Below are 22,033 nucleotides of genomic sequence, written 5' to 3'. Positions count from 1 at the left end.
TGAAGTACATCACAGTCCACAGTCCATCGACCGAAAGAGAATCTGAATGAAAACGTTTTTCTGTTTACTCTCTTCACAGATAGATGCTTCCCTGTTTCCAATTTGTAAACATAAACATAATGCACAACCATTGCTATTGCAGGTACTCATGAATTCCACCCTTAGTCTCCGTGCAGTGTCTATGAAGTCATGGAAACAGGTAGACATCGCTATAGCCAAGCATCCAACAGTCTTTCCCCTGAGAGGTTGGAGGTAGAAGAGCCTGGTGACAACTTAAGCCCTTCATAAGGGATATTGTGTACACGCTCTATGCCACCTGTCTATGAGATTGGGATGTTTGCCAGCACAGGAAAGTGCAGGTCCTGTATCCACAAAGCATCTCAGAGGATCGCTGATCTAGCATCACTTTTTACTTTTAGATCATAATGAATAAGGCTGTATGGACAGATCCTAGATCAGCAGTCCTACTCTTAGATGCTTTGTGGATACAGGCCTAGGGCTCAGACCTAGAGTTCCAAGTAAATGTAACTGCACCAAACACAAAACCCTTCCTCAAATAAGCTAGGCCTAAGGCTGCCATAGCCGAGCCAGTCTCTCCCTGCGGACTGGACACTTCCTCTAACCGCCATCTGTCTCCTTCAAGCCTCCCTGAACATCTTTTAAGTTTCCATTTTGTTGCAGCCTGTCTGGGGGGAATCCTCGACATGTATCTATTCCTTTTATCCATTACTAGTGTGAACTGTACTGAGTTGGGCTGTGTCAAAACCCTTGGGAAAACAACATCCTTATGGAATGCTTGGTTCTTTGAGAGGAGTGGATCGAATGTATGTTGTATGTAGATACTGCAATCGATGTGTATCGTTTAGGTCAGTCGTCCGATATTCTGACCTATACAAGATAAGAAGACTTGTTGATCTCCAAGCCTAATGTTGCTTGGCAGTAGTTGTTTGGTCTAGGGTTGAACACCACTATGTGTCTGTTCAATGATAAGCAAGGCCAAGTGGGCTGAGTGGGCTGCTTTTCTCCATAAACCCCAGAGGGAGCATGGCCTTACTCACCCCTGACATTGGAGACGATTTGCGATGAGTATGGTGCAAAATGTATGTTTAGTGGATTTCACTGGGCTTTGTACTCATCCCTCAAGTGAGCTCAAGAGAGGACAAACTGCCTTAAATCTATCCAACAGTGTTGACTAGGGAACTCCTATATATGATCTGGATTTCTCTCATTTGAAATATTCCTGGAACTCTGGTTGAAGATGAGGCAACGATGTGATCAGCAGGGGGGTATGAAAGAGTTGACATAAAACATATAATGAGCCTACTAGAATGGACATTGCTGTATCCTGTGGGTCTCTTCTAGTAATAATATTTGTATGGTTATATCAACCCCACTGGAAGGAAAGGAAAAGGCCTGACATAAGAGCTCCAGTGGCCTAAGATTGGGCTTAATTGGAACAGTCAATCATTTGATAGATAATGATGATGTGTGTGTTGTTCGGATTGGCAGTGACGATGCAGAATCAGAAGCTGCGATTGAGAATTACATAAGACACATGTCCAATTTCATTATTTATCTCATTTACTTTAATGTGATATTTTATTCAGGCTTCTACATTGCTGCAGCCAATATCATCAGGGCAACACTTCCTTTAGGAACAGAACAACAATGAGACCGATATTCATTTCTTATACTACCTGGCAGAAATACATCAGGGAGGTTGTTTGGGTATTTGTAAAGGGCTAGAAAAAGCACTCAAATATGATTCATACTAACTGCATTAGTCTTAGTATGCAGGTGAATGGTCTTATAATATATTTAGTTGACATTATGTTACATACTGTAACAGGGATCTGTCTATGCACAGGTCATCATGTGGAAATGTGTTGTTTTAACATGGAAATAAGGTTGATTCAAGTCATTTCTTCACTTAGAAAAAAAGGGGGGCTACCTAGTTCTTCGGCTGTCCCTTAGGGTTCTTTGAGGGTTTTTAATTTGATGAAAAAGTGGAACAATCCAACAACAACAAAAATGTTTCTGGATATGAGCTCATTCTTTCTACCTTTCTTCCTGTCTCCTTCTATCTTTGTTTCCAGGAATAGATTCCATCTTCCAAATTTGAATTGGGAAAAAAGAGGAAGCTAAAGAGAAAGCTGGATTTAAATTTGAGTCATAGGAATTCCTCACCATTTTACTGGAAACATAGGGGAATTGAGTCCATTATAATGAACTTAATTCCCCTATGTTTCCAGTAAAATTGTGAGGAATTTCTATGACTCAAATTTAAATCCGGCTTTCTCTTTAGCTTCCTCTTTTTTTCCAATTCTAATTTGGAAGATGGAATGGGTCTGTCTTAAGAGGGTGTGAACAATGCTGAGTGGGTGTAGACAAAGGAGAGCTCTCCAGTAGGTACCAAAACATTCAAAGGCCCTTTTCTCAAAAGTGAGTTTACAAGTTTTTCAACTTTCAAAGTACAATTACTTTCCATTGTTCCTCGAAAATGCAGTGTATGATCTACCATTTTGTAGCTCTGAGTCTCTACTTTTATCCAATGTAAAAAATACAATAAAAAATGTTGCTACATAAAACCGATTTGAGTCATATATTCTAACTCTGGTGTCTATTCTATTCTAACTCTGGTGTCTATTCTAACTCTGGTGTCTAGTCTATTCTAACTCTGGTGTCTATTCTAACTCTGGTGTCTAGTCTATTCTAACTCTGGTGTCTAGTCTATTCTAACTCTGGTGTCTATTCTAACTCTGGTGTCTATTATGTTCTAACTCTGGTGTCTATTCTAACTCTGGTGTCTATTCTATTCTAATTCTGCTGTTTATTCTATTCTAACTCTGGTGTCTATTCTATTCTAACTCTGGTGTCTATTCTATTTGAACCCTGGTGTCTATTCAATTCTAACTCTGGTGTCTATTCTATTGTAACTCTGGTGTAACGTGGGATATAGGCCACTCTAGTTATAGAGATGTGTGCCAAAATGTGTTAAATTCCATGATTGCATGTAATTCAATTACATTACATTGTCAATTGAATTGACCCCATAACACCGTTTGTATAGATTAGCACATACAGTATGCATCATATTGGCTATACAATCATATTATATGACATAGGCTACATTTCATTTAACTTTCTATCAATAAAACTGTTATAAAATCAAACACAGCTGCATTAGATTATTTTAATAACAGCACAGTAAGTAGCCTACACAAACTTGAAAATAGGTCATTTGATGAAGGTGACTTGATAAGGAAAGGTCAACTGCTTAGTCTTTTAATATTTTCTTGGATAATTATATTTACAGTAAGAAAGTATGTACATTTTATACAATCCCCTTTACTCTTTTTTTGTCTTGTACCTTTTAAAAATATATCCATATATCGTGTTCCCTGCCACGATATTTCACACCTGTTCGATCACAATCTAATATTTCGTTTAGACTCTTCCAGTAGAGGGCTGTTCGAGAGCATGCGCACAAACGCAGCAAGAGAACATTATTCCTCCTGTCACCAGTGCCTGTCACAACATTGAGGGGCAAAACGACAGCAGTGTGGGTAAGGACTTCAACATTTCATACAACTGCACTTTGTTTTTAAAAGATGATCAAGCACACACTATAGGGGTGCTCCAATATGTGGGACGAAAACAATTCGAACGGCGTGTCGGGTTTTGCCATCGTGTTCAGATGCGTTGATGACAATCCTCGCTCTAATCTCTCATGTTTTCTCCTGTTAAACTAGCGAACATATAAGATGCCCCTTCCCTCAACTACTGACCCACTAAATGAAGTAAAATAACTGTCTATGTATTCGTCAATTTGTTGCTGTAACGTTTTCCAAACATGTGACACGATAGTGTAGGCTAAACAATGCGCAGCAAGGCAGTCAAGCTAAGTGAAACTATAATTTTTCTCGGAAATGTTTCGTCTTAACCTTGCACGTTAGGATTTTTGGTAGGTAACAATGTGTCATCGTGATGAGTTACAACTGTCTGTGTGCAGGGAGACTAGTTAAAATTGTAACATGTTATTAATGAAGCTTTGCTACGTTGTTTTTATTTCCTTGACTTCAGGGCTATCTTCTCATCCAGGTTGTTTTCTAGTTGGGTGGAGTGTCAGTTTTATATAGTTGTTTGGCCCTGATATTTAAATTACCTCCACATTTTGTTGAACAACATCTACATTTTCTGCTTATTTGAACCAACCAGGTTTAAGGTTTGTCATGTTTTGTTTGTAAAACCTTGGGCCTAAATGTCAACTTGTCAAGTGTTTATTTCAATTACACTGTAACATCAACCCATTGTTTGTTTCAATCCTGCAATTTATCCAGAAAGTGCATATAAAATAATAGCTCATTCCCGAGATTAAGGTTAGTTTCCTTAATCTAACAATAATGATTTTCATTCAACCCAACTAATAATAGTCAACCCCTTATCCTATTTAAATTAAATGTTTTGATGCACTCTTATAATTTTACCTGAAGAAAACTGAAGAAAAAATAGGTACATTGGGAATGATATACACCGGTTGAGTTAAGAATGATGTAAGCGCTTATTTTTTTTAATGTAATGCATAAAAATGTTACCACAGGCAAACAAACAGTCACTAAAGTATCCAAATGAGAATAGATAGGCCTAAAACATAGCAGTAGACACCCCGATTTATGTTTGGTTGCTTTTTCAAATATTGTTTTAACTTTAGTTCTCTAGTCATTCAATTATTATTACTCACTAAAACACTACTCATTAGTGTTTTAAGGAATAACCTCTGTTTGCTGTCATTTCTGAGAGAACAGAAGTCAACTTCATTTGGGAACTGGGAACAGAAGTCAACTTCATTTCAATGAAATGATGTAGAAACAACTTTGATTCAACCAGTGTGTGCCCAGTGGGTTATGTCAAGTTTATACTATAGCATCACAACGTCATTCCCATTCAATATTTCATCATTTACATTCACTTTGAAGGAGAGTGATTTTGTGTCTTGCTGAGTGATTGTCAGAAAGACACATCAAAGGATAGATCGTTGTGGTGTTTATTTCGATGTCAGTGTCGGGAAGTTGTTCATAAGCTTCCTGCTTTCCACACTGCTCTATTGCTGCCACACAACACTTCCTGTTATAGCACACAAAGATTAAACATGAATAAATCATTTTGGCTTGACAATCCACGATTCAGTTCATGTGTATCCATGGAAGAACTATTCAACAATAACAAATCACATAAACTGTGATTTTTGTCTCTGGTGTGTTAGTAATTGTAAATCTTATCTGACAACGTGTTGAACCGTATCCTAACTTACGTTGTGACTTCAAGATCTCTAGAGAATGTTGCACAGGCTTTGTGAAGTCATCCCTTAGTTTTTGCATTTTTCTTCTGCTGTCAAGCTAAGATGGTATGTCATATTACATTTATGATTATATTTATGTTGTAGAACTGAAAAATTAACTGAAAAATGATATTTTTCTAATCTGTTGAAATGGTATTGAACTTGAACTTTCATGTGCACTTCATGTGATTTGAGTGAAGGGAACCTTTCTCCTTTCTGATGGACATGCTTCTTGCTGATGGATCAAGGGCTTTTTTGGAGGCTGAGAGTACATTCTATTTACTTACATGAACACTTTATATCATAAATCAAGTATTTTCGTCTTTAAAGTCGTCTTGCAGGTTGTGTAGCCTACTGCCTGGTTAAGAGACATTTCATACTGACTGTAACGCATATAAAACAATGCTATAACACTTCATTGTAAGACTTGTAATGCAAGCCTAGGGTTTTTGAGTCATCTAATGTTTCAGCTTGAATAATCTGTTAAGGAGCATCCAGCCATGTTTTCCTGCATTATTTGCTCTCATGGCACTGTACAGTACACACAGTTAAGTATTACAGAGGTTTCTGTCACATAGACTATCCTGTTAACTTAAATACTCCAGTATTGCAGTATTGGCTTGGCTCTCTCCCTTCACAGAATGTGTCAGTGACCGCCTCTGTTTAGGTTTATTAGTTGTAGTTTTATTGTGTTTGTTAAAAATGATGTTGAATGGATGTAATTCTTTGTGTATGTCCATTTTTTGGGACATGGCACTAGTTGGCCATTGTTTTAGATTTCAATAGGAGGAAAGCCAATCACAGATCTGGGGCACATAGCCATTTTTGAGCAACATGCTGGCAACCTCAATAGGGGAAAACACTGTTGATTTCAATTGTGCGTTTAGCCTCAATTATAGAACCCAGTCATTACTAGTAATGTGACTGAAGTGTATAATTTCAGTCAAATCCCTGCATTAAATATGTGATTATTTAATCTAATGCAACAGGTTGAGCAATATATGCTGTATGTATCTGGAAATGTTATTCACAACTGAAATAGAGAAGGCATTGCCCTAAAATAGAAAAGGTCTCTCTAGTTTTGGATTACACTGTCTTATCTTTCTTTGACAGGATTACTGAAAGAGAATGCACTGACTTTCCAAAGCAGTTGTAAATGGGCTTTCTGGTTATCTACCACTATACAAAACAATAATAGATGTTGTTAAGTAATTTCAATTGATCAAGATCAGTTTTTCACCTTAATCTGGCAACAGACATGCTGTAGACATGAAGTTTCTACTTTGCCATCCCATTCATCTCTTGCCTCAGGTCATGAAATCTTGATGATCGGAATTGTCATTGAAATCTGGTGTTAAATTATATGATGCATAGCCATTTAACGGATTCTTCAATCATGGATACTATGTGTATCAGATACTGGACCTATTCATTTTGATTTGAGATTGAATTGAGTAGCTTAGTTAGTGCCAAGGCTGGTCTGACATTCAACTAAATTCAATTATGTGGCCTTCATGTACAGAACAAAAGGGTGTCAGCATAATTATTTTGAACATACTTACATATATGTCACTGAGAGAGACAAATGTGTGTCTTGAGTGTAGTTCTGCATCTATAATATTTATTCTCCTCATATATGCACCCTGATGTAGTCTATATGATAACATGGTGACATTTGTTGCCATTGTATGCCAAGGACATTTAAGCCTAACTGCTCAATTTCATACGGTGCTTAGTGTGCTATAAGCTTATCTTCATGGCATTGACAAAGCAGATTGTCTTGAAACAGCAGGTTTCCCGTTTCAATAGAATGTAAATGTGTGCAAGTTACATTTTTCTCACCAGCCTCAGAGACCGACTATTGATCAAGCCTACGTTGACTTTGAATCAGGAGCCATTTTACTACACTTGAGGAGTATATTGAGAGTGCCACCAGCATGCAGTCTGGAGGCATTGTTTAGATTAAGAACAAATCAATTTTTGCAACAGAATAAAACAGGACGTACCCTGTAGTCATTTGTGTTGGAAATCCAATCATTGTGTTTGGTACGTTTTGTCACAACTTGTCGGTGTGCTATTCATCACTCGCCAGGCATTTTCCATAGGCAGTTCCCAATCAAATCAAAACAAATTTGATCCCAGCTTGCTTGGTTTCTTTGAGCCAGTTTCTATGAAAAATGAAAACCCAGGGCACAATAACACTCTGTTGACCCGGTTTGTCTATGGCCTCCAGGCTCTCTCCTTTTGTTGTGTTGAAGCAAATGAGACGCGGGTATCTGCTAAGTCCAGGAAAATGTGCGAATTTGTGTAGCCTCATGCTGTGTAGACTCAGGGGGGAGTGGGTGGTCCCTATTCCCTGAGCATACCGCATACTAAAGCTCCAAAAACCCTTAGCCAAAGTGCCCTCATGCATTACAGTGTTTGTACACTGTTGTTGACAAAAACAACTGTGTTTACTGATAATCCTCAAATAGAAACTAAGGATGAAGTGTTTGGAGCCATAGGAGAAATGTGTTTTAAGCCTATAAAGCTAGTCTTTAAATGTATCTTTTGGCCTTCTTCCACAGCTTTAGACATTTTCTCCTTGCATAGGATAAATCAGACTTTGCAAGTGTTAAAATCTCGGTGTTAAGGTTAAAAGTGCTGTGAGTGTTATATCTGAGTGTTGATTCTAGTGGGATTTAAATTGACACCACTTCTGGTGAATAAATGAAGTGTTATTTGAATCACAGTGGAATAAACACTGCATGGTGTTGTTACTCCACTGTGTTAAGTTCATTTTCTTTAATTCTCTGAGTGAAAAAGTCCTAGGAGGGGCCTCTATCCTTTTTCCCAGAATGCTTTGTTGCAGGTAGATTTTTAGAATAGTTTGTTTTTATATCTATGTTTCTGCATGCATGTTGTTTGATTAATTGATTTTATACCATTTCTAAACTAATCCAACCTGTAACGGGTTGGACCTATTGCACCCGTTACTGAGATGGTGGTTCCAGTTTATATGGTTTAGGTAGTCTTGTTTGTCAAGTCCTTCACCTTAGCAGTCATTCTGAATGCAGGTTGTGGGTGATATAATATTCAAATTATTTGCTGGATTCTGATAGGAATTGCTAATCACTTCACAAACCAGTTTATTGTGATTTGCAGGTCTGATGTGGCCCATGGATTTGGATTTTCAGACCACAATGTTTTCAGACCACAATGTTGCACAATTAAAGACCTTACCAAATTTGCAATATATGCTCATAAAGGGTTCACTTTAAATTGAAACATATTCACTCTGGCAGTCACCTGGACAGCTTCAGGATGAAGTTATTGAATGCCACAGACATGTCTCTATGACTAACAAACACAGTCATGGGTTGGTATCTCTCAAATTGACAATGAATGGCATGCTGGGCAATATTCAAATAAGGCTTTACAACATGTGATGTTACAATACCCCCCGCCCCCCCAAATACTGTAACACTAAATAAAATATACGTTTATTGGTCACGTACACATTTTATGTTTTGCCTGTTCAATACAATCCTAATTTAAGTCCGAATTTGCCCAACACGTTAAGGCCCAACACTCTAAGGGTGTTAGTTTGTGAACACTTTGAAAAGTGTTAGTTTAAATCTGTTTCGGTGGGTGACATATCATTTCTAAGAAAGTGCTACATTTAACACTGTGCTAAAATTCTGATCTCAAATTTGTTGTGTAGTAAGGACATTTTCGAAAGGGAATAGATGATTCCCCAGCAGTAAATGTATGAAAAAGGGTTTGATGCCACCACATTCATTGTGTCTAGTAGGATGATATGAATTCCCCTTTTTCTTTTCTATTTTCCAGAAAGTATGCATTTACCAGGCTATATTTGACACTTAACAGCATTGCTTAATAATACCTGTACATTTAATTCAGCCTGGATTCAAATGTGCCAGTGAACCAAGAAGAAGCATTCCATAAGTGTTCTATAAGCGTTCTGTGACTCCCCAACTATCGGACGCAGGGTGTATTCTCAGATGACACAGGAGATAATTGGGGATCCACTTCCAGCAGGAGTCGCAACCCAAATAATTTAGGGAGACCAATTATAGATGTCTCAGAGATATTTCATCTGTATGGCAGCCTACGGCAGGGCCTCTGCCATCAATCAGATTAGGACAGATTACAATTTGTCTTTCTTTTGTCCCACGGGCGGTTGAATAGTGATTTGTTTTGCTCCTCATTGTCAGCGCACATAGAGAGAGACTGAGCTAAGCTGCTCAACAGACAAAGGGAGAGTTTAACTCTAGGTTGAAAGGCTTGTACTGACTACAAACACCAAGCCTTAAAACTTTGAGAAAGGACCGATTCACTTCCCCCCTTTTGCCATGAATGCACTGAAAACATCAGATAACCATTAACATATTTTCCTCAATGTCCCTGCTGGTATCTTTCTCTTTTCCATCCATTGAACACTTTTGTCGAGTCTCCATTATAATGTGAATGCTGTTTTTGTGCAGTTTTATTGGATGCTCTTAGCGAGCTCTGTTATTGTGAACAAAAATAGACCAGCCTCTGTGTGTCAGATATTTCGGTTTCTTGTTATTCAGAAGTGACATAAAGGAGCCGTGTTTATGATGGATCTATCTTGGACTGATTCATTGTGGAGGCATGAAAATGGCCACCACTTTCAGTTAGATTTTTCAATGTAACACGTAATGGGTCCCTTTACTGGAAATGCATGTAGTGGGCAAAAAATACATATCCTGCTGAGGTCTCTCTCTCTCTTTTTTTCCTCACTCTTTTTTAAAATCCCGCTCACTCTTTTTTTTCTTTTCCTTTTTTCGCTCTATCTAGATCTCTCTATTTTTCTGTCTGGAGAATGATGTATGCTTGTAATGGCCGCTGGGCTGCCATTATCTTTATTAGACTTATGCATGTTTGTGTAACAGAGCTCATTTGTGACCAATGAACAATACCCAGGAGTAGTGCATCACACCATCAAGGTAAATGGAATCTATTTTAGGTAGTGGCCATTAATAACCCCCCCCCCCCCCCCCCCCCCCCCCCCTGCTAGCATCAGGTCAAGGTGGCAACATCCATCCTATTATCTCTATGGAATTGGAACCTGTTGATAACTTTATTAATTCCTGTCAGGTACACAGTTCATGCTGCATTACAAAGGCCTGTTGCTGTAGATGGTCTCCTGGGGCTGGGGTGTAATTGTCTCTTTGGATAACAGCAGTGGACTTGGCTGGAAAATATAAATTGTGCTTAGCTTTTAGTGTTGTGGTGGGCTTAATAAGGCTATGTTGTTTACACGGTTGGTCCGTCGCCAACCACTTTACTTTAGGTCAAAGGACATGCTGTGGGCTGAAACCTCTGCTAAATGACTAAAATGTAAACTCGATGTGCAATGCAATATTTACATGAAGAGCTAGCCCTACTGTACTTAACATGCACACATGCAGTTTAGGATTCAGTTCTCTACTCCCACAAACCTGGTCTTCTCCGCTCTCTTCTGTACAGCACACACACACCATACACCTCCTGGTGGCTTTTTCACTGTCAACTGAAACAATTAGATCAACGTAGTCCCGCAAGGGAGGGTTACGCCACGCAGCGGCACCCCATGCCCAGAGCCTTCGCAGCCACCCTCTCCCAGTTAATCAGAGAGGCTGTAGTCAGATCATCCACACTCACCTTCAGGCCTCTTCAAGCACTAGCTCCCTTCCCCCTCTCTCTGTCACACCTCCTGGAGACCTTCCCGTCACTCCACCAATTAATAATAGGCCCTCCCTATCTAATATGGAAGGTTCTATTGACTGCCTGGGAATGCAGTGGCATTTAGAGGGAGAATATGGGAGCCATTCAATCAAATCCTCATTGCAGTATTATTTAAGCTGTAGTTTATAAACACACCTTATTGATAAAAAAAAATAAAAATCTCTAGGTCGTTTTGGGGACATTTAACGCTAGATAGCAGAGGACTTTGCCTCACAAGTAATCTGAGAACAAGGCTACCTAAATTCTGTCAAGTAGTTGTTTCTACTTTTTAGAATATGGTACGTTTACATGAATTGGAGTGTAAACAAAGTAAAATGCATTGCATTAATTGACTATTGCATGTTTGCCTATCATTCTGAACCAATGTGTTTTTGTTGTTTTCAGTCTCTGGCTTCTAATAGATCTGTGAAGACATAGAATGTGATTGGAATGGAAGCTCGGAGAAGAAGTCCCTGATTGGCCGAAAGACTGGGCGGGTGCACATACCAAACGGTGAGTCACTTTGGAGGTTCACAGAACCGCTAGAGAGTTCACTTAACATTAGGGTACCAGTGGTCAATGGTCAGAATGATGATTTGAGTCCCTTTCAGGGTCATACACGATTATCTTGTGGTTACAGTGCCTTCAGAAAGTATTCATACCCCTTGACTTATTCCACATGTTGTGTTACAGCCTGAATTCAAAATTGATGAAATATTTAAAAAAATCTCACCCACTTACCTTACATTCAGTCCCAGATATACAGTGCTTTCGGAAAGTATTCAGACCCCTTGACTTATTCCACATGTTGTGTTACAGCCTGAATTCAAAATTGATGAAATATTTTTAAAAATCTCACCCACTTACCTTACATTCAGTCCCAGATATACAGTGCTTTCGGAAAGTATTCAGACCCATTGACTTTTTCCATATTTTGTTACGTTACAGCCTTATTCTAAAATAGATTAAGTTGTTTTTTTCCCTCATCAAACTACACACAATACCCCATAATGACAGTGAAAACATGTATTTTTTTGAAATATTAAAACATTTATTGAAAATGAAATGCAGAAATAACAAATTTACGTAAGTATTCACATTCTTGAGTATTGACTCAAGGGTGTGAATACATATGTAAATTTGATATTTGTGAGCCTTTCTTGGTGAAAGGCTCTGCATGGTCGTTCCAATGCAGAAATCAGGGCATTAATACTTCTTGCGCTTCGCTGAGCAGAGCTGTTATGAAGGAAGTTGTCAAGGAAGTGAGTTTGTGTTTATACTGGCCCTACCGTCAACCAATTATGTCAATGCAGTGCTATACGACGCTCTCTGCATTGTTACAAAATTTGGGCAGGACACGGCGATGCGGTACAGAGCTCAATTTGTCCTTCTGTATGCCGATGGAGGCTCCGCAATTGCGTCACACGGCGCTTCTGACCACATTTTCGTCTCAAGCTTAAATGGGCTTTTAGTCTCTAAGAGCTTTGCACACCTGGATTGTACAATATGTGCACATTTATCCTTAAAAAAAATTCAAGGAAGGTCAAGTTGGTTGTTGATCATTGGTAGACAGCCATTTAAAAATTTTCCCTTATATTTTCAAGACGATTTAAGTCAAAACTGTAATTATGCCACTCAGGACCATTAAATGTCATCTTGGTAAGCAACTCCAGTGTAGATTTGTGTTTTATGTTATTATTCTGCTCAAAGGTGAATTTATCTCCTAGTGTCTTTGGGAAAGAAGACTGAACAACGTTTTCCTCTAGGATTTTGCCTGTGCTTAGGTCTATTCCATGTTATTTTTATCCTAACATACTCCCTAGTCCGTAGATTCAAGATGGCGCCGATAAAGATGGCAGCTTCGCTTCAAGTCCTTAGGAAACTGCAGTTTTTTTTATTTTTATGTATTATTTATGAAATTGTTAGCCCAGAAAACCTTAAGTGTTATTGCATACAGCCGGGGAGAACTGTTGGATATCAGAGAGATATCAACTTACCAGCACAACCAGCACTACGCCCAGGAATACCACTGTCCCAAAGCGAACCCTTTGCCTGCAACTCCCAGGGCATTTGAACTGATTCCAGAGGCTGACCACAAAACAATGCCATCGGAGGAGAGGGTGCTGGCGCGGTCTTCTAGTGCGGCTTCGGATGCATGCACACCACCCACCGCTTCCGAGTATTTTACACGCTAATGTTCAATCAGCCAATGAAATTGCAGGGCGGCCAAATACAAATCAAGGAAGATCTCATAAATCAAATTTCTCAAACATACAAGTAATAGGCACCATTTTAAAGATAAAATTCTCGTTAATCCAGCAACAGTGTCTGATTTCAAAAATGCTTTACAGCGAAAGCTCCACAAACGATTGTTAGGTCACCACCAAGTCACAGAAAAACCCAGCCATTTTTCCAGCCAAAGAGAGGAGTCACAAAAAGCACAAAGAGATAAAATGAATCACTAACCTTTGATCTACATCTGATGACACTCATAGGACTACATGTTACACAATACATGTATGTTTTGTTCGATAAAGTGCATATTTATATGCAAAAATCTCATTTTACATTGGCGTGTTATGTTTAGTAGTTCCAAAACATGCAGTGATTTTTTAGAGCGCCACATGAATTTACAGATATACTCATTATAAATGTTGATGAAAATACATTTGTTATACATGGAAATATAGATACATTTCTCCTTAATGCAACCGCTGTGTCAGATTTCAAAAAAACTTTACGGAAAAAGCATAATCTGAGTATGGCGCTCAGAGCCCAAAACAGCCAAAAGAAGTATCCGCCATGTTGCGCAGTCAACATTGGTCAGAAAGAGCATTATAAATATTCACTTACCTTTGATCTTCATCAGAATGCACTACCAGGAATCCCAGTTCGACAATAAATGTTTGATTTGTTCCATAAAGTCCATCAATTATGTCCAAATAGCTTCTTTTGTTTGGGCGTTTGGTAAACCAATCGAAACATGCGTTCAGGTCCAACCGAACGTCGGACGAAAAGTTCAAAAAGTTATATTACAGGTCATAGAAACTTGTCAAACTAAGTATAGAATCAATCTTTAGGATGTTTTTATCATAAATGTTCTATAATGTTCCAACCGGAGAATTCCATTGTCTGTAGAAAAGCAATGTAACGAGAGCTACCTCATGTGAAATGCGCTTGACTGAGAATGAGGCTGCTGCCAGACCCCTTAGTCAAACAGCTAGAAGCCTGAAACCACATTCTAAAGACGGTTGACATCTAGTGGAAGCCTTAGGAAGTGCAAAATTACCCATATCCCACTGAGTATTCGATAGGGGCTGAGTTCAAAAACTACAAACCTCAGATTTCCCACTTCCTGTTTGGATTTTTTCTCAGGTTTTTGCCTGCCATAGGAGTTCTGTTATACTCGCAGACATCATTCAAACAGTTTTAGAAGCTTCAGTGTTTTCTATCCAATACTAATAATAATATGCATATATTAGCATCTGGGACTGAGTAGGAGGCAGTTTACTCTATGCTATTCATTTAAAAGTGAAAATGCTGCCCCCTATCCCAAAGAAGTTAACAAAGTTGACGAAATTAGGGAAAGAGTTGCTTTTTTACAAAGAGATATCTGGGATTGTAACATACTCTGTTTCACGGAGACATGGCTAGCTGGGGACATGCTGTTGGAGTCTGTACAGCCAACGGGATTTTCAGTCCATCGCGCCGACAGGAACAAAGGGCGGGAGTGTATGTTTCATGATTTAACAACTCATGGTGTAATTGTAACAACATGCATGAACTCAAGTCCTTTTGTTCACCTGACCTAGAATTCCTCACAATCAAATGCCGACCTTATTATATCCCGCCTCGGTTATCGTCACAGCCGTGTATAGTCCCCCCGCAAGATGCCATCATGGAACTTCATTGGACTTTATGCAAACTGGGAACCATATATCCCGAGGCTGCATTTATTGTAGCTGGTAATTTTAACCTGTCAGCATATCGATTGCAGTACATGAGCGATTAGCACACTCGACTACTCTAACTTCCACGATGCATACAAGGCCCTCCCCCGCCCTCCTTGGCAAATCTGACCATGACTCCATCTTGTTGCATATGTTTTGAAGATATAAGCCACCTGCATTTGTTTATTAGGCTACTGTGCAGTCTGACAAGTAAACATAGCCTACAGTACATACTGTAGTAAACATGGGAAAGTGCCATGTCCAGACTTTTTCGTGACATCAAGTACTCATTAACTCTTTTTTGGGTTGCATCAGTCATGGACAGAAACTTCTGAGACACAGTGTTAATGATGAACACCCGGAGGTTCACTGGTATAAGCCACATTTGCCTCTGGATCTATCCCAGTTGGTATTCTGTGCCCACTTGTGGTATTTCTCTTCGGTTACACATCCTTGGAATAATGTAGCAGCATAACTGTCTGGACGGCCCTTGCTGTACCTGGTGAGCAGTTGGTCAAGTTATTTTTGTCAGAAGAGGGAGGAATGGAAATATCAGGGTGAACTGACAATCTGATGAACCCGGCAGGTATGTTGACTCTGCCTGTCGGAGGTGGAGTTCCAGAGCTCATAGGTGTGCCTGGTATGGATTGTGAGTCCATCTCATTCCTCGCCCTCTTCAATGTGTCATTCTCCGCCTGACTCTCCACCAATGCCGCCTGGCTCTGGACCAATGCATCAGCTGTCGCCCGTGTCTCTGCCTGGTTGCCAAGAAAGCTGTTTGTTTCTAGTTATTTTATTAACGAAGTATAAAGGTGTTGAGGAAGAAATACTGTACTGCTGTTTTTAAGTTAGAAATGTAAAACTTCAGAGTATTTAAGCATCGAATACATTGCAGGTAGAGGGATGTTCACACCTACAGTAGCTGGGCTATAAAGAGTCGTTTGTCCTGCTAATCGGGCGACAAGTGTTTGAAAACCTGCTTTCAAAATTCCACCAGCTGTCCATCACTACTGTAAATAAAAACACAGCATCTTGTTTACATCTTGTTTACATTCTTTATTGTAACCACAATGTCACAAATTATTTGTATCTACCTTTCCAATTACTTTTAGAGTTTGGGATTAATTTCATTAATATTATGGTGTTTAAAATGGTGATTAAAAACCCTCTGGGTTTCCGTAAGGATGGAATGAAAAATATGGTGCTGTACAACGTGACAGTCGGGAGTACAGTACTGGACTATTTAGCTAATGAATCCCTGTTTCGTGCCGGCCGCAGGAGACTGGGGTTAAATTCCCCGACATGGAGGAAGGAATAGGCTGTCCTTGTAAATAAGCATTTGTTCTTACTTGAATTGCCTAGTTAAATAAAGGTTAAACTAACTTCAATATGCTCTTTAAGTAAGACCTACACCACTTTTAACAGTACATTACTCAACACTAGTGAGACTCAGGTCGCCTACGGTAAGCCTACAGTATATTGGAAAATATGACGTGACTCTCCGCCAATAATTACATATACAGGATTGCAGGATATATATGTAATTCAGTGATATTTATTCCCATAGTAATTTGTTATGGATCCATACCTAAATAAACATGGGCATTTTGAAAGAGTATTTCGATCATTCATTTATTAGCTTCTTATGTTGCTGGTGGGAGGCTACCGTCCCACCTGGCCAACATCCGGTGAAATTGCAGACCACAATTTTTTTTTCAACAAATTCAAATATTAAACATTCTTGAAAATATATGTGTTATGCATCAAAATAAAGCTTAACCTCTTGTTAATCCAGCCGCTGTGTCAGATTTCAAAAAGGCTTTACGGCGAAAGCAAACCATGCGATTATCTGAGGACAGCGCCCTGCATACAAACACATGAAAATCATATTTCAACCAGGCAGGGGCGCCACAAAAGTCAGAAATAGCAATATAATTAATGCCTTACCTTTTGAAGATCTTCTTCTGTTGGCACTCCAAAATGTCCCAGAAACATCACAAATGGTCCTTTTGTCCGATAATGTCCTTTATGTCCCAAAAAATGTCAATTTATTTGGTGTGTTTGATTCAGAAATACACTGGTTTAAACTCGCCCAACATGCCTACAAAGTATCTAATAAGTTACCTGTAAACTTGGTCCAAACATTTCAAACAATGTTCCTAATCCACCCAACATAAATAATCGATCAAATTTCAAATGGAATAAACTGTTTCTAATACCTGATAAAAACAACGTGAAGCGCGCTCCAGTTCATGCTCACCAAAACAGTAGAGTCCACCTGGAGTGACATTTACAATGAATAGGACGACTTCTTCAATTCTCAAAAGAAAAACATTGAAAGACTTCTAAAGACTGTTGACATCTAGTGGAAGCCATAGGAACTGCGACCAGGTTCCTAATAATAAGGGTATCCCATAGAAAACAATTGGGAAATCCTATGACCTCAACCCCCCCCCCCCCCCCCCCCCCCCTGGATGGTTTGCCCTCGGGGTTTCGCCTGCCATATCAGTTCTGTTATACTCACAGACATTATTTTAACAGTTTTAAATCTACAAATCTAATTTTATGCATATCCTAACTTCTGGAGGTCCGGAGGTGAAAATACTGCCTCCTACCCAAGAGAGGTTAACGAAAGCATAAAGATGCCATTATTAGTTACATTGTTTTAGTTTGAATCTGCAGACTGGCACAAAGAACAGAACAGCGGGAACGTTTCCCTAATCAGCGCCATTTATTAGTGCAATGCCCCTTAAAGTGTTGCCAGTGTAGCGAGGGCCCCCCCCGCCCCTTCCCTTCCCCATGGGCTAGGTCGGTCTTCTGTGTGCGGCTCTGCGGCCCATACTGTGCCCTCGTGCATTGAACCTCGTGCACTTTCAGTGAATACAGCTGGAGAACTGCAAGGCATTCCCATTGTGCGCCACTCAGGAGCCATGAACAATTTGACCAATATATATTGTTCTGCTAATAACAGGGTTAATAATATATCTGTGAGAATATGCAACGGGCTTTTATATAATTTTAAATTAATAATAACAATTGCTTTGTTTAAAAAAATAACAATACTTTGGAGATTTTGTTTTCAATGAATATAGAAGGAGAGAGGAAAAAGGCCATTCTTGAACATGGGGTGAGACATTGTTACTAATTTGTAAATAAAGCCAGTTTGTTATTTAGAAACCTACAATCATCTCATGGGTCTCCCCGTCGAGGGCGGCAGGGTATTGAACTTTTATTTTATTTTTAAATTAATAAAAACTAATTCTTTGCTATTATGGGGTATTGTGTGTAGATTGATGACGGGGGAAAAACAATTGAATCTATTTTAGAATAAATCTGTAACATAACAAAATGTGGAAAAAGTTGAGGGGTCTGATTAGTTTCCAAATGCACTGTATGTACTGTACATATAGGTAGGGGTAAAGTGACTAGCAGCAGTGCATGTGGTGAGTGTGAAGGTATGTGTGTGTGTTGGGTTGTCAGTGTAATGTAAGTGTAACCTGTTATGTACCGGTACCTTTCTGCATTGTGTTCTGGTAAGGTGTAGATGGAAGATTAGGCTCTGGACACAATTCTGCCGGTTGTCTCTCTTTTAAGGACTGCATGGAATGTGTACAAATAAAAGGCAAAAGTTAATGCTGCAGTCTGGGCTCCCATACAAGTATATTCTCCTTTCCTCATCACGCTCTGAGCACACCCAGGAGTAAAAGTATCAACAGGAAATGCACATTTCAGTTTATAAATGTTGTACACTAATAATCTGCTAATAAGTGCTCAATATTTCTTAGAGAGTATACTATTGTACCATTATACCTGAGGCATACTAAATGAAGCAACAACGCCACTTTTGAAATGACCGGACAGGTAACAAAATGAACGAAAGGTAACTTGGCACATTAAACATGAAATACAAAATCGTCACATTTCACAACATACCTGCATGGAATGGGTACAAATACAAGGCAAAAGTTAATGCTGCCGTCTGGACTCCCATACAAGTATATTTTATTTATTTATTTCACCTTTATTTAACCAGGTAGGCTAGTTGAGAACAAGTTCTCATTTGCAACTGCGACCTGGCCAAGATAAAGCATAGCAGTGTGAACAGACAACAACACAGAGTTACACAGGGAATAAACCATAAACCAAAACAATAAACAAAAAAAACAAGTCAATAACATAGTAGAAAAAATAATAATCTATATACATTGTGTGCAAAAGGTATGAGGAGGTAGGCAATAAATAGGCCATAGGAGTGAATAATTACAATTTAGCAGATTAACACTGGAGTGATAAATGATCAGATGAACATGTGCAGGTAGAGATGCTGGTGTGCAAAAGAGCAGAAAAGTAAATAAATAAAAACAGTACGGGGATGAGGTAGGTAAATTGGGTGGGCTACAGTGCCTTGCGAAAGTATTCGGCCCCCTTGAACTTTGCGACCTTTTGCCACATTTCAGGCTTCAAACATAAAGATATAAAACTGTATTTTTTGTGAAGAATCAACAACAAGTGGGACACAATCATGAAGTGGAACGACATTTATTGGATATTTCAAACTTTTTTAACAAATCAAAAACTGAAAAATTGGGCGTGCAGAATTATTCAGCCCCCTTAAGTTAATACTTTGTAGTGCCACCTTTTGCTGCGATTACAGCTGTAAGTCGCTTGGGGTATGTCTCTATCAGTTTTGCACATCGAGAGACTGAAAATTTTTCCCATTCCTCCTTGCAAGACAGCTCAAGCTCAGTGAGGTTGGATGGAGAGCATTTGTGAACAGCAGTTTTCAGTTCTTTCCACAGATTCTCGATTGGATTCAGGTCTGGACTTTGACTTGGCCATTCTAACACCTGGATATGTTTATTTTTGAACCATTCCATTGTAGATTTTGCTTTATGTTTTGGATCATTGTCTTGTTGGAAGACAAATCTCCGTCCCAGTCTCAGGTCTTTTGCAGACTCCATCAGGTTTTCTTCCAATGGTCCTGTATTTGGCTCCATCCATCTTCCCATCAATTTTAACCATCTTCCCCGTCCCTGCTGAAGAAAAGCAGGCCCAAACCATGATGCTGCCACCACCATGTTTGACAGTGGGGATGGTGTGTTCAGGGTGATGAGCTGTGTTGCTTTTACGCCAAACATAACGTTTTGCATTGTTGCCAAAAAAGTTCAATTTTGGTTTCATCTGACCAGAGCACCTTCTTCCACATGTTTGGTGTGTCTCCCAGGTGGCTTGTGGCAAACTTTAAACGACACTTTTTATGGATATCTTTAAGAAATGGCTTTCTTCTTGCCACTCTTCCATAAAGGCCAGATTTGTGCAATATACGACTGATTGTTGTCCTATGGACAGAGTCTCCCACCTCAGCTGTAGATCTCTGCAGTTCATCCAGAGTGATCATGGGCCTCTTGGCTGCATCTCTGATCAGTCTTCTCCTTGTATGAGCTGAAAGTTTAGAGGGACGGCCAGGTCTTGGTAGATTTGCAGTGGTCTGATACTCCTTCCATTTCAATATTATCGCTTGCACAGTGCTCCTTGGGATGTTTAAAGCTTGGGAAATATTTTTGTATCCAAATCCGTCTTTAAACTTCTTCACAACAGTATCTCGGACCTGCCTGGTGTGTTCCTTGTTCTTCATGATGCTCTCTGCGCTTTTAATGGACCTCTGAGACTATCACAGTGCAGGTGCATTTATACGGAGACTTGATTACACACAGGTGGATTGTATTTATCATCATTAGTCATTTAGGTCAACATTGGATCATTCAGAGATCCTCACTGAACTTCTGGAGAGAGTTTGCTGCACTGAAAGTAAAGGGGCTGAATAATTTTGCACGCCCAATTTTTCAGTTTTTGATTTGTTAAAAAAGTTTGAAATATCCAATAAATGTCGTTCCACTTCATGATTGTGTCCCACTTGTTGTTGATTCTTCACAAAAAATACAGTTTTATATCTTTATGTTTGAAGCCTGAAATGTGGCAAAAGGTCGCAAAGTTCAAGGGGGCCGAATACTTTCGCAAAGGCACTGTATATACCGATGGACTATGTACAGCTGCAGCGATCGGTTAGCTGCTCAGATAGCAGATGTTTAAAGTTGGTGAGGGAAATAAAAGTCTCCAACTTCAGCAATTTTTGCAATTCGTTCCAGTCGCAGGCAGCAGAGAACTGGAAGGAGGGGTGGCCAAATGAGATTTTGGCTTTAGGGATGATCAGTGAGATAGACCTGCTGAAGCGCGTGCTACGGGTGGGTGTTGCCATCGTGACCAGTTAACTAAGGCGGTGCTTTACCTAGCATAGACTTGTAGATGACCTAGAGCCAGTGGGTCTGGCATAGAACATGTAGCGAGGGCCAGCTGACTAGAGCATACAGGTCGCAGTGGTGGGTGGTATAAGGTGCTTTAGTAACAAAACGGATGGCACTGTGATAAACTGCATCAAGTTTGCTGAGTAGAGCATTGGAAGCTATTTTGTAGATGACATCGCCGAAGTCGAGGATCGGTAGGATAGTCAGTTTTACTAGGGTAAGTTTTGCGGCGTGAGTGAAGGAGGCTTTGTTGCGAAATAGAAAGCCGACTCTAGATTTGATTTTGGATTGGAGATGTTTGATATCTGGAAGGAGAGTTTGCAGTCTAGCCAGACACCTAGGTACTTATAGATGTCCACATATTCTAGGTCGGAACCATCCAGGGTGGTGATGCTAGTCAGGCGTGCGGGTTCAGGCAGCGAACGGTTGAAAAGCATGCATTTGGTTTTACTAGCTTTTAAGAGCAGTTGGAGGCCACGGAAGGAGTGTTGTATGGCATTGAAGCTCGTTTGGAGGTTAGATAGCACAGTGTCCAAGGAAGCGCCAGAGGTATACAGAATGGTGTCGTCTGCGTAGAGGTGGATCAGAGAATCGCCCGCAGCAAGAGCAACATCATTGATATATACAGAGAAAAGAGTCAGCCTGAGAATTGAGCCCTGTGGTACCCCCATAGAGACTGTCTGTAAAGTAGTTGGTGAACCAGGGAAGGC

The 22,033-nt window shown here is 39.6% G+C and overlaps 1 protein-coding gene across 5 annotated transcripts in view; it reads left to right on the top strand.

The window, feature by feature from the left end:
• The first annotated feature begins 3,441 nt into the window (after positions 1-3,441).
• The window catches only part of LOC109899320 (lethal(3)malignant brain tumor-like protein 4), a 131,205-nt gene continuing 112,613 nt past the window's right edge, over positions 3,442-22,033 (top strand). For all 5 annotated transcript variants that reach the window (XR_002256475.2, XM_031836209.1, XM_020494445.2 and 2 more), the window contains exons 1-2: positions 3,442-3,566; positions 11,477-11,584. The gene's annotated coding sequence lies outside the window, so the exon portion shown is untranslated. The remainder of the gene's footprint in view (positions 3,567-11,476; positions 11,585-22,033) is intronic.

This window comes from Oncorhynchus kisutch, linkage group LG11 (genome assembly GCF_002021735.2).
Source record: "Oncorhynchus kisutch isolate 150728-3 linkage group LG11, Okis_V2, whole genome shotgun sequence".
NCBI lineage: Eukaryota > Metazoa > Chordata > Actinopteri > Salmoniformes > Salmonidae > Oncorhynchus > Oncorhynchus kisutch.
This window is presented reverse-complemented; position numbering and strand designations above follow the sequence as displayed.